Source organism: Notamacropus eugenii, chromosome 2 (genome assembly GCF_028372415.1).
Source record: "Notamacropus eugenii isolate mMacEug1 chromosome 2, mMacEug1.pri_v2, whole genome shotgun sequence".
NCBI classification, from domain to species: domain Eukaryota; kingdom Metazoa; phylum Chordata; class Mammalia; order Diprotodontia; family Macropodidae; genus Notamacropus; species Notamacropus eugenii.
In genome coordinates, this window is record NC_092873.1 from 217,282,139 (window position 1) to 217,294,984 (window position 12,846).

Sequence of the window (12,846 nt, forward strand, 5' to 3'; positions counted from 1 at the left end):
TTCTTTGTGAGGTTTGGGGTGCTGACTCCCCAGAAATAGCTGAATGATATATGGGCATCATTAAAGGATTGGTACATGTGCTTAATTAAAGTGATTGTTAACCCCTCAAAAGTTGCCTTTCCTTTTATGAATGCAGATCTAAGAACCTGTGATGGCAGGTCCCTCTGTGTATGTTAGGGTGCTTACTGATAGAATGAGATGAACTAGAGGCAGAGAAGAATGACTTGCTCAAGGCTATACATTTAAGCAACATAGGCAGCTCTAGAAGTCATATTCCAACATTCTACAGTGTAGTCTGATTATTACTCCTAGCAATTTTGGTTTCATCATCCTTTAGAAGAGCAACTCTCCTGGATTACATCTGATGGTCTTAAGTTTTAAATCTTAGTATACTCTGCAATCTTTTTTTGTCCAAATATTCCTTACCAAGGTCACATATTCATGTCTTCTCTCTGTCCTCAAACTTTTTCTGCCTCAGCTATTAAATGGTAACTAATAATACCCTGCCTGCATAAAGATATGGGAATAGATCAGATGATCCCTTGAGGTGTCTTCTGACTCTATAATGAATAATTCACTGATGTTATTGACATGGTATCAATTCAGTCTTTAATATTACTTGTGAGTGATTGATTGTCACTTGGAATGTCACTTGAAATGCCACAATTTACATAAATAATTTCTGTTTGAGGAATAGGGTAGCACTCTCTTCCATGCTTTATACATGTTCATTCTTCCCATACAGAATGTTTATATAAGTGGGAGACAGAACTCAAGGTTCATAGAAGAGATGTTCTGTTGTTATATTTTTTACTTGAATGCTTTTGCCTTGAACTGTTGTCTTTTGATTGACTAGTAAAAGTAAAAACATTGGTGGGGGTTCATGAAAGATTATTGTGACCTAGAATGTTGATGAGAGACTTTGGGTGAGGGAGATACTGCATGCTACCTTTGTAAAGAAAGAATGATTAGAAATATCATAAAGCCCACCTCATTACCTTCCATGTTTTCACCTTTTTTTTTTTTTTTAAAGATTCCTAGGTATAAAAACCAGAACTTTAAAGACAGAACTAATTCAGTAAGGTCATGAACTTATAGAACTAGAGCTGGAATGCACCTCAGAAATGATTTGATCCAACCCAGGCGTAGAGATCCTGCAGCCTCAAGGCTGCACTTGAGGACCTAGATTTTCAATTTAGCTTCAGTCAAAGGGCTACACATGAGGAACTAGAGGGCCACATATGGCCTTGAGACTGCAGTTCCCCACCCCTGGTCCAACCTCTTCATTTTACTGATGAGGAAACTGAGATCCAGTGACAGTAGGTGACTTTCCCAAGGTTCTGCTAATAGCAAATCAGATTCAACTCCCAGTCCCCTGGCTCTAAATCCATGCTTTTCATTGTCCTATATTGCCTCAAAAGATGATATCCAGCACCTTTGCTAAAATGAAACCTCTTTTTTCCCACTTCTTAATCTTGATTCTGAGAGCTTATCCTATATGCCATTCCTGATGGAATTCATTAGCTACTCCCAAATTTGGACTTTTGAGAGTACTGGCTACCAGTCAGGAATCAGTGTACACTAGCCTACTGTCTTTATTGGAAGGGTAGAATGGTCAGCTAATGAAAACAATGCTTGTCACTACTTTTAGAATCAAGAAATATTCTCCCCTTCTGCCAACCTGTCCATCTCTTATCTTCTAAGTCATGTTAGACCTGAAAGAAAACATTCCAGTGTGACCATCTGGTTATAGAGTTTCAGAGGAATGCCAGGTAAAACCACAGGGACACTGGTGAAAGAAATTTAACACACTTTCTATTAACAATAGCTAACATTTAAAGGATAAGGTCTAGTTGTTTTTCATCGCTGCTTAGGACAGGACTAGAGAAAACAGATTTTTAAAATATTGCAAGTGAGATCTAGGCCAAGCACAGGGGGAAAAATTCCTGGCAAAAAGGCTGTTAAGAAAAATCATGGAGTTGCTATTTCTAAGTCTTTAAGAACAGAATTGACTAGGGTCTATCTTGAATAGTTTAGGTTTTGTTCTGCCTAGAGAAGAGGCGGCATGTGGTGAGGGGGTAGGGGACTAAGAGCGGGGGAAGAGGAAGAAATGGTAAAGTTGACCTCCTAGGGTTGTTTGAAGATCTGGACTTCTGATGGTCATTGAAAAATAGTGTATTTTTGGGGGGTGGGTGAAATGGTCACTCAGTTGCCATTAAAGGAGCTGTTTGTAATCAGTCTGCTATGAAAAGTCAGGCAGCTTACCTTTGGCACAAAATACAAAGATATGCAAAAATGTAGCTTCTCTCCTACCTCCTTTGAGTTGGCTGCTATAGCTCATGCATTCTAGAAATGCTTTTATAAGGATTCTGTTTATTGCAGGAGCAGAATCGAGACAGAAACATGAGAAGCTCTGGGGAAAAGGCTGGCTGAAGATCTCATTTTTTGGAAGGATACTCTTAAGGTTGAGGGGAAGTAGTGGAGAGGAAATGCTATTTATGTGAGATAATTTTTGCGCACTCACAACAACAACAAAAGAATCCTATGACCCAGCAACATGTTCCAGAACCCAGTCTAAAGTCAAATGTTTCCAGGGAACCTCCCCACAGTCCTTATTACAAAGGACAGCATTAATTTGATATGTAAGTTTCATTCCACCACATACACCCTAATCCTCAAATCCAGAAATCTCTCTGGAATCTAACTATGAGTTTATTAACTTCTCCCTAGAAGAATATTTCATCTATCAACAAAAAACAAATACCTTTTATTTTGTATTTTCTTTGTGTCTCTCTCCCCACTCCTCCCACTTACCTAGGCACTGGAAATACATTATTTTACTATATCCAGTGGTATAGACTCCATTAAGCAGGTAAATAAATGTTCATTGGCTACTATGTGCCAGACACTGTCTTTGGTGCTAGGGATACAAAGAAAGCAGTCAGCCAATAAACATTTATTAAGCACCAGTTGTATACCAGACATGGTACTAAGTACTAGTGATACAAAAAAAGGCAAAAGGCAATCCCTGCTGTTAAGGAGCTCAGTCTAAACAGGTTCTGCCTGTAAGGAGTTTACATTTTAACAGAAAGGATTACATGTATCTATAAAGATATCTGTATAACACACATATATAAATTATACATTAATGCAAAGTAACTTTTCTTGTTGTTATTGAGCCATTTTCTAGTCATATCTGACTCTTTGTGACACTATTTGGGGGTTTCTTGGCAAAGATACTGGAGTGGTTTGCCATTTCCTTCTCCAGTTCATTTTACAGATGAGGAAACTGAGGTAAGCAGGATTAAGTGAGTTGTCCAGGGTCACAAGCTAGTAAGTATCACAGGCTGGGTTTGAGCTCAGGTCTTCAGCCTCCAGACCTGGTGCCTCTATTTGCTGTACCATCTACTACCCCCAGGTAACTTTAGAGGGAAATAAAGCTATCAATAGCTAAAAAGATCAGTGCAGACTGCAGATGATAACAACAATGATAATAATATTTATATAATGCTTTAAGGTTTGCAAAGTGCTTTACAATATTATCTATTTGATCCTCACAACTACCCATCCACATAGATGAATAAATTCACCAACACATCAACTACGAATTGATGATTTCTCATGGCTACAATGGGCAGTCTCAGTATTAGCAGTGGGTCCAAAAAAATCCAACTCATAGTCTTCATATAACATTGATGCATAGGTATAAGGGATCAGGATATAGGAATATAATTAAAAGCCTTCTTAAAAAGAAACCTTTGAAAAGGGAACAATATTCATCCCAAAAGACTTCCTTGAGATACTAAATCTTAATTCTACATGGTTCTCTGAGCCCTATTTTCTTTAATTACCCATCTGAAAATAGTAAGACCAACCTAGGAAGGTCAGTTTGAAAGGGTTACCATATTAGAGAAAGCTAGATAACCCAGTATGAAGATTGCTGGATTTGAAGTTAGGAAAACATGAGTTCAAATCCTACCTCACATACTAGCTGTGTGAAGCAGAAAATGTTGCATAACCTTTCTTTGCCTCAACTACTTCATCTGTAAAATGGGAACAATAATTGCACCTACCTCACAGAATTATTATGGTGATAAAATGATATAACATTTAAATGCTTTGAAAATCTTAAAGTGCGATTTAATTGATAGATATTACTATTCTATACCTCAAACCTAAAATGATGTCTCCTTCAGTTTGCACCTTTGCAAAAAGGAGGACATTTGGACTAAATTATCTTTTCAAATTTGAACATACTACTGAAAGGTGGTATATATAGTTAATGATTTGGGGAGGGGGGGAATCTACCATTTTCTACATTGCAAGCCAATTTAGAGTTGATAGCATAATAGGAAAAGGGTTGAGATTTGGGAGACATAAAAATTAGCACAGTGCCAGAGGTAGTATAGTACATAGCAAATCAGCCTTAAAGCCAAGAAGACGTAGGTTGAAGTCTTGCCTGTGATGCACCATATCATTTAACCTCTCGATGCTCTATGGACTACTCTTTTTTTTTTGGAGAGAAGAGGTGAGGCAATCAGGGTTAAGAAACTTGCCCAAGGTCACGCAGCTAGTAAGTGTGAAGTGTCTGAGGCTGGACTTGAACTCAGATCCTCTTGTTTCTAGGGCCATTGCTCTATTCACTGCGCCACCTAGCCGCCCCTCTAGGGACAACTCTTTTGAGCCTTTAAGTTTCAGAGAAGGTGCTAAACTCCTTTCCTAGAAGGATTTTCCTCCCCTCATAAATCTTTAATACCAATGAAATTACAGGTCTAGTCCGTATCTCTAAAATAATATCATTTGTCTTTACATAATGCCTTTCCTCCAAAGAACACAGTTTCATAGGAGCTCAAACCCCTTTTGCACACATTATCTCATTAGTGTCTAACATTTGTTCATGAATCTTTATCTCTAATGTCTTCACCATAACAAAATCTCCATTGAGATAGAGGTAAATGAGCTCAGTGGGACAAGTATAGTAAATAAGTTTCACCAACAGCAGGACTCTGATGAACAGGAAATCAAATTATAAAGCTGTCAAAAAAGTTTTCCAATAAAGAAGAAGACTCCCCAGGACTGGCAATAAATATAGGTGCTACCTGGCCTGTTTAATCTAAGTCTCACAGGGAAATTAGGGTAAATGGTATGCAAAGTTTATTTAGTTTGGTTGTTATTTTTCTGTTTGTTTTCTCTAAAATATCCTTCTCACTAGTGGGCTACAGAAATTTTATCTAGTGTGATGATCAGCTATGAGTCAGCTCTTCTCAGCAATAAGATGATCTAAGATTCACTATGATTGAAAGGACTAAGGAAGGAAAATGCTATCCCCATCCTGATAAAGAACTGATGGACTCTGAATGTACAGTGAAGCATGTTTTTTTCAATTACTTTATTCTTTTTCATGGTTTTTTCCCCCTTTTGGTCTCTTTCGTCTTTTACAACTGTGACTAATATTGAAATATGTTTTACATGATAGCATATGTATAACCCATATCAAATTGCCAATCATTTTCAGAAGAGAGGAAAGGAGGGAGAAAAATTTGGAATCCAAAATCTTGTAAAAATGAATGCTAAAAATCATCTTGAGATATAACTGGGAGTAATTAAAATACTATTAAAACACTCAAAATTTAAAAAAAAACCCCTAAACTTAGAGGTAATAATGTTATATGCCAGGTACTGTGCTAAGTAGTAGGTAAGGAGAAAGAGACAAAAAACAGTCCGTGATCTCAAGGAACTCACAATCTACTGGGGGAGATACCAAGCAAATATGTACAAATGAACTGGGCAGCTAGGTGGTGCAGTGGATAGAGCACCAGTGCAGGAGTCAGGAGGACCTGAGGTCAAATCTCACCTCAGACACTTGATACTCACTAGCTGTGTGACCTTGGGCAAGTCACTTAATCCCAGTTGCCTCATCCTGGGTCATCTCCAGTCATCCTGATGAATATCTGGTGACTGGATTCAGATGGCTCTGGAGGAGAAGTGAGGCTGGTGACCTGCACAGCCCTCCCTCACTCAAAACAAAGTCAAGTGCAAGTCATGTCATTATTTCTTTGATGGCATGGTCTTCTTCGGCAACAAAGGATGAACACACACACACGCACACACACACAAATGAGCTACATACAGAATAAATAGGAATTAAAAGAGGGAAAGCTCATCATCAACAGAGTGGAGGAGGAGAATGGCAAATAAGGGAAACTTAGAGTTAGAAGGGCACCCAAGTGGTACAGTAGACAGAGTGCCAGGCCTGACATAAGGAAGACTCATTTTCTTGAGTTCAAATCTGACATTGACACTTAATAGTTAGTTGACCCTGAGCAAATCACTTATCCCTGTTTGCCTCAGTTTCCTCATCTGTCAAATGAACTGAAGAAGGAAATGGCAAACCACTCCAGTATCTTTGCCAAGAAAACCCCCAATGGGGGCACAAAGAGTCAGATACGACTGAAAAGAACTACTGAACAAAGAGTTAGAAGAGATCTTAGAGTTTATCTTAATCTAACCTTCCTAACGATATAGGAATTCAAATTGATTTTTTAACATTTCATTCTTTCATTCATTCAACAATATTTGACTTAGCCCCTATCAGAAACTATTGTTCATGCCATTCCCTGCTAAAGAAATTATGATTATTTCCTGTGCTTCCAGGGTCATATATACATTCCTCTGCTTGACATTCAAAGCCTTTCTCAATCTGGCCCTGCCTCACCTTTCAAGGGTGATTGCATGTTACTTCCCAGATTCTACAATTCATTTAATTCTATTTTCTCTTCTTATATGGTACCCTGTTTCCCACTTCCATGACTTTGTGCTTCTGTACTCCATCCTTGGAATGTACTCCTATTTGCCTACCTTCTTTATAATCCCTAGAATGCTTGAAGGTTCAGCTCAAGCTTCCCCTCTTCTGTGAGACTGATTCTTTTTCTCCCCATTACCAGTAACCTCCCCACTGGATATCAGGCTGTATTTAACTTTTTATAGATTTGCATTTACCTCTCTGTTCATATTCATACCCAAACAGAATATAAGCTTCTCCAGACTAGAGAATGATTATATATTTTATGGCATTCTTACCTATTAGCACAGTACTTGGTACATAGTGTGAGGTTAAGAAATGCTTATTGAATGAATGAAGAAAAAAAGAAATCTTATCTAATGCTTAAAACCACTACAAAAGTCTCTCCACATGGAGAATTACAGAGTGAACTTAGCATCAACTTTAAGAGATTCCTGGTGTTGACAACAATAAAATGACCATATGTCAAGCAGCCTGGTCAAACCAGCAATCCACCACGGGAATGAAATCACTATTCCTTCCTCCTCCTATCCATTCTCCACCACTGCTGCCTCATCTCCATTCCAACCCTGCAATCAGTCAATTAACAAGAGGCTTCCATGTGCCAGGCACTATGCTGACTTCTGAGAATACAAAGACAGAAGTCTGATACTTCACTTGCCTTCAAGGAATTTACACTGTAACTGGGGGCTAGCTGACGTATGTAAAAGTAGATATGTATGCAAAATGAATATAGACTAGTTTGAGGCGAGAGTGTTCTTGAAGCTAAGAGGTGTCAGGAAAGGTTTTGTATAGAGGATGACTTTTGGGTTAATCTTGGAGGAATTTAAGAATTCTGAGAGGGAGAAATGAGGAAGGGGGCATTCCAGGAATGGAGGACAGTCAGTACAAAATTATGAAAACGGGAGATGGAGAATTTTGTGTAGAGCAGCAAGATGACTGGATGATAGAGCATGTGGAGGGTAATTATGTGCAGCCTAAAAGAGTAGGAAGGGGCTAGGTTATGAAGGATTGTAAGGACAAAACATAAGAGTTTATATTTGATTCTAGAGGAAATAGGAAATGACTAGAATTTATTCAGTAGAGGGGTGACATGGTCACACTTCCACTTTAGGAATATCACTTTGGTAATGATACAAATGATGGTTTGAAGTTAGGGGGAGCTTAAGATTTCTGAGTTGGAGCGGTGGCTGTGTGAATGGAGGAGAGGACTATGGGAGGGAAGTTGTGGAAATAACAACTATAATAATAATTATAAGATTTGGCAGCTCATTGGACAGATTGAGAGTGAGGATAATATGGAGGTTGTGAACCTAGGTGAACAGTAAGGTAAAAGTGTTCTCAACAAAAATAGGAAGGTTCAGAAGAAAAGTGGGCTTTTGAGGAAAAGAAAATGAGTTTTGTTTGGGAACATTCTGAGTTTGTGTTGACTCTGGGACATCAAGTTTGAAAAATTCAATATGGAGTTAATTATGCAAGATTGGGGCTCACTAGAGAGATTAGAGCTAGATACACAGATCTGAGAATCATCTGCATAGAGGTGGTTATTGAATCCATTGAGGATTGATGAGATAAAAAAAATGACAGATTATAGAAAGCAAAGAGGAGCCAGGATAGAGAGTGGTTGCAATTAATAATATCAAGCACGAAGTAGACGATGAATGAGCAAAGGAGACTTTCCTTGACACCAGGAGACGAGCAGATTTTGAAAGCAGTGGTAACATGTCTTCTCTCAGTAGCACATAAAATCCTGTTGGTACAATTATCCCTTCCACTTTGCTGGAGTTAGGAGTGTGGCACCCACGTGATCTGGAAAATCTATGTGAAATTTTTTGGCCCTCCCTTCATACCAGAAAAAAAGTCTGAATTTTTTTTCTTTTTCTTCTATGGGGTATTGTAGTGCCTTAAAGTAAAATTTGGATTAAGTATTTGTTCACAGGCTCTGTGTCATCTGCTGACCTTTGAGTGTTGTCTGTGGCTTTCGCAAACCTCCCCCAAACTTCCCATTTGATTTCTTTTGCTGACCCAAGATATATCAAAACCTCAATGGGGAAAGTCATAATGTGGAAGGGATAACTGTAGTACTTTAAAGATCATCTAGTACTCTCTTCCCTTCTCTGTTTAAAGATAAGAAAACTGAGGACCCCCAGCACTAAGTTACTTGTGTAAGGTCCTACAGGTAATAAATGTCAGAGCTGAGATTTGAACCAAGGTCTGCTGAGTCCAAATTCCGTTCTTCTAAGTTTCTTCACCAGGAAATGCCTTTGACCAATAGAAATTGGCAATCATTCTGCAGTTTATAGTCATATGTTTGCCAGAGTCTGGCATGAAGCAGGCAATTAAATATTTGTTGAATCAAATTAAAAATATTGGTGATTTTGAGCTGTGTGGAACTTCCTTGGAGTTCTATAGATTGTATAGCTTCTTACACAACCAATTAATCAATAAGCATATTTAAAACTTACTATCTGCAAATCACTGTTAGGTGAGGATGCAGTGAGAAAAATGCAAGGGTCAAGAAACTTACATCATAGGAGAAGAAAGCTTCTACATTATCAGGGAAGATACAAAATAATTAAGGGCAAAACAAATATATGGTGTTTGCTTGGGGTGGGGGGGAGGAGAGAATCAGGTCAGGAAAGGTATTAGGCAAGGGTGCTATTTGAGTTGAACTTTGAAGGAAAAATTGAGATTTTGAGATGGAAGCGATGAGAGAGTGTATTATTGGTATGGAGGAGAGCCCGTACAAAGGCATGGAGACCAAAAAGGGAGTGTCATATATGAAGTTATAGAATTTTGTAGGAATCTGGGGTAAAACCACAGTAACACTGGTAAAAGCAAATGAACCACATTTGATTTTAATAATAATAATGGAGAACATTTAAAGAGCATAGCCTGATCCCACCCCTTACCCCTTCCACTCTGCCAAAGATGGAGTTAGAAAAAAGAGGCTTCCCATCCAACAAGTGAGATTTAGGCCAAACATAAGGGGAACTTTTTTGGCAGCAAGAGTACTAAGGGAAATAAAATAGTTTCTATCCCTGGACATCTTTATGAAAAAGTTTAACTAGGCTATGCCTTGAATGGTTTAGGTTTTGTTCTTCTAAAGGGGGATGAGAATGGGACAACCTAAGATTATGTAGGATCTCCCTTTCAGCTCTGGGATTCCCTAGAATAAGATGGATCTGTTTCATCTTTAAAATAATAATAAAATAATCTATACAGCACTTTAAGGTTTACAAAGTTCTTCCCCACTCCCCTATATTAACCCTGTCAAATAGGTATTCTAAATATATTCATCATAATAGCTTTACACATAAATCAGTCAACCAATAGAAAGCCATTTATTAAGTGTCTACTATGTGCTAGACCCTGTACTTGAAACTTGAAGAAACTAAGGCTTAATCTTTGTTAAGTAGTTTGCCCAGTCACATAACTAATAAGTAAATGCCTGAGGTAGGTTTCAAACTTACAACCTCTGACTCTTTCCACATTACCACAGTTGGATCCAAGAATCTCTAAAGTTCCTTCTTAGTCCTAAAATTCTTTGGCTCTCCTTGACTCTGAATGAGGCAGTGGGGAGTAGAAGACAGTTGGGGAAGCTAATTTTGTGGGATGGGGTCATTACTAGTTACAAACTTCTCCTATAACACAGTTGTGCCTGAGGGTAATCCTGAACCCAATCATTTGAGTATACCCCTTAATCACTCACCTCTAGAATGTATTTACTACTGTTAGTTTCTTGTTTCTTTGAATCTTCACCCTGGTGGAGGACTGGTAAAGTCTGCAGACTATTGTGGGCTGAGCATAATTCTAGCAGGGGATCAAAAGAATGAGAACATGCCTGTAGAATATGTGTGGGAGGAATGAATAGTAAGATTGGAAATCCCAAAGGAAAGTAGAAAGGGGTAAGTAGTTGTTCTATGTGTTAAGGAGAAAGACAGAATGAAAGAGACAGAAACCTTAGCATGCACACTGTTTAAATTAAACAAAACTGCGTGTATAGGAAATGAGGAGACTGGAAAAAAAATTTTTCACATGCTAGAGAGAATGCTTTTAAAGTAAGTTGGGGAACCCACTCTTAGCCAGGATAGCCTTTTAAGAGATGTTTGCCTCTTTTTTCCCCTTTCTTTCCAGACACAATAACAAAATGTACTTTAGTTGAGAGGTTAAAAAAATTGGGGGGCATAAATTAAACTGAAATGCTGGCCTCATTCTAGGTCTTATATTTGTTAGATTAAAAAGGGCCATTTGCAGCCAGGGTTGGGACTCCTGTCCTGCATCATAGTATAATCCTAGGACAGTGTATTTTAGCGGAAAAAATATTGTGTCAGAGCAGAAGATATGGGGCTGGATCATAGTTTGCCTAAATATATGACTTTGGGTAAATCATTTAACTTCTCTGACCCTTAATATCTTCTTGTGTAGAATAAGTGTTAGAATGAATGATAAGTTTCCTTCCACCTCTATGATGCCAAGTAAGGAAAGAATCATTGTTGCTAGATTATCGGTTTTCTAGAAGATGGAACTTTCTGGGAATTGAATTGCCTGAATTTAGGCTGAAGAGTTTGGCTAGAGCCATGGCAACGTCACTAGGGCTCTGGCCTTTACTTATATGGTCAGGTGGTACAGTAGTTAGAGTGCAGGGCTTAGAGTCAGAAAACTCATCTTCCTAACTTAAAATTTGGTCTCAGACACTTACTAGTTGTGTGACCCTGGGAAAGTCACTTAATAACCCTATTTGCCTCAGTTTCTTCATCTGTCAAATGTGCTGGAGAAGCAAATGGCAAACCTCTCCAGTATCTTTGCCAAGAAAGCTCCAAATGGGGTCAAGAAGAGTCAGATATAACCAAACAAGAACAATATCACTAGAGCATGGGTTCTTAGCCTAGGATCTGTGAACTTGTTTTTTTAATTTTGATATCTATATTTCAATATAGGTGTCTCCTTTGTTGTGCTATGTAGTTTATTTTGTGCATTTAAGAGTATTATTCCAAGAAGGGTTCCATAGGCTTCACCAGAATGCCAAAAAGGTCTTTGATATAAAACTGCTTAATGCCATGCCATTAACAACAAGGTGGAGTTGGACCACCTCTTCATCCTAAACCCTTTCAACCCAAGAAAAAATCAAGTCTACCATCAGGCAGATTTGTCTGTGTGCCTGTTCTTTCAACTCCTTCAGCAATACAAAAGAAATAGAAAACCATATAGAATCATTACCAAAAAACAGATATGAGTTTTTGTGAAAGAGGCGTTATCTTGATTATCTTAGGTTCAGAATATGGACACAGTCATCCCATTTGAGCACAATTACACTGTCCACTGATTGGTAGCTATTCAGAAACTTTGGAAAAACTAAGTTTAATAGATGTATTTGTTAACATGTCTTATCTTTCCTACTAGAATGCCAGTTCTGAAGGCAAATGCCATGTCTTATCCTCTTTGTATCATGCTCAGTGATCTAACATGGTACCTTGACAATAGGCAATGAATAAATATTTATTGAATAATGATTGAGAAGATACCCAAAGGTAAAACAGATTATCAGCATTCTCTTATTCTAGAATAATGTCCCAGGTAACTTTCAAATACAAAAGAAAAGTTTCAGGTTTAATTATCTACTAGCACCTAATAACCTAGTTTCCAACTGGGAAATGACAATGACTTTAAGAAAATAGAAATGGTCAATATTAATCTTCAACATTAAGCAATTCCAAATTTTTGCATTTTAAATTGGATGCCTCCATAGAGTAAGGGTCTGATGGAAAGAATTCCAAAGCTGTGAGAATTGACTAAGATGGGGGAGAAAAGCCCTTGAGATTCCTACTAGGGGTCTCCTAGGCACAGGATAAAATATCTAGAGTTGGAACAGATTTTCATAGTTATTTAGTCCAAATCTCTCATTTTATAGATGAAGAAATTAGAGCAGAAAAAGGTTAAGAGAATTACCCAAAGTCATACAGGAAATAAATTGGCAGAGCTAGGATTTGAACTCATATCTTGATATTTGAACAAATGTCCTATGATACCAAGTTTAGCACTAT

The 12,846-nt window shown here is 38.0% G+C and overlaps 1 long non-coding RNA gene across 8 annotated transcripts in view; it reads left to right on the plus strand.

Annotated features, from left to right (window-relative positions):
* The window catches only part of LOC140526808 (uncharacterized), a 340,835-nt gene that overhangs the window by 288,500 nt on the left and 39,489 nt on the right, over positions 1–12,846 (plus strand). The window lies entirely within an intron of this gene.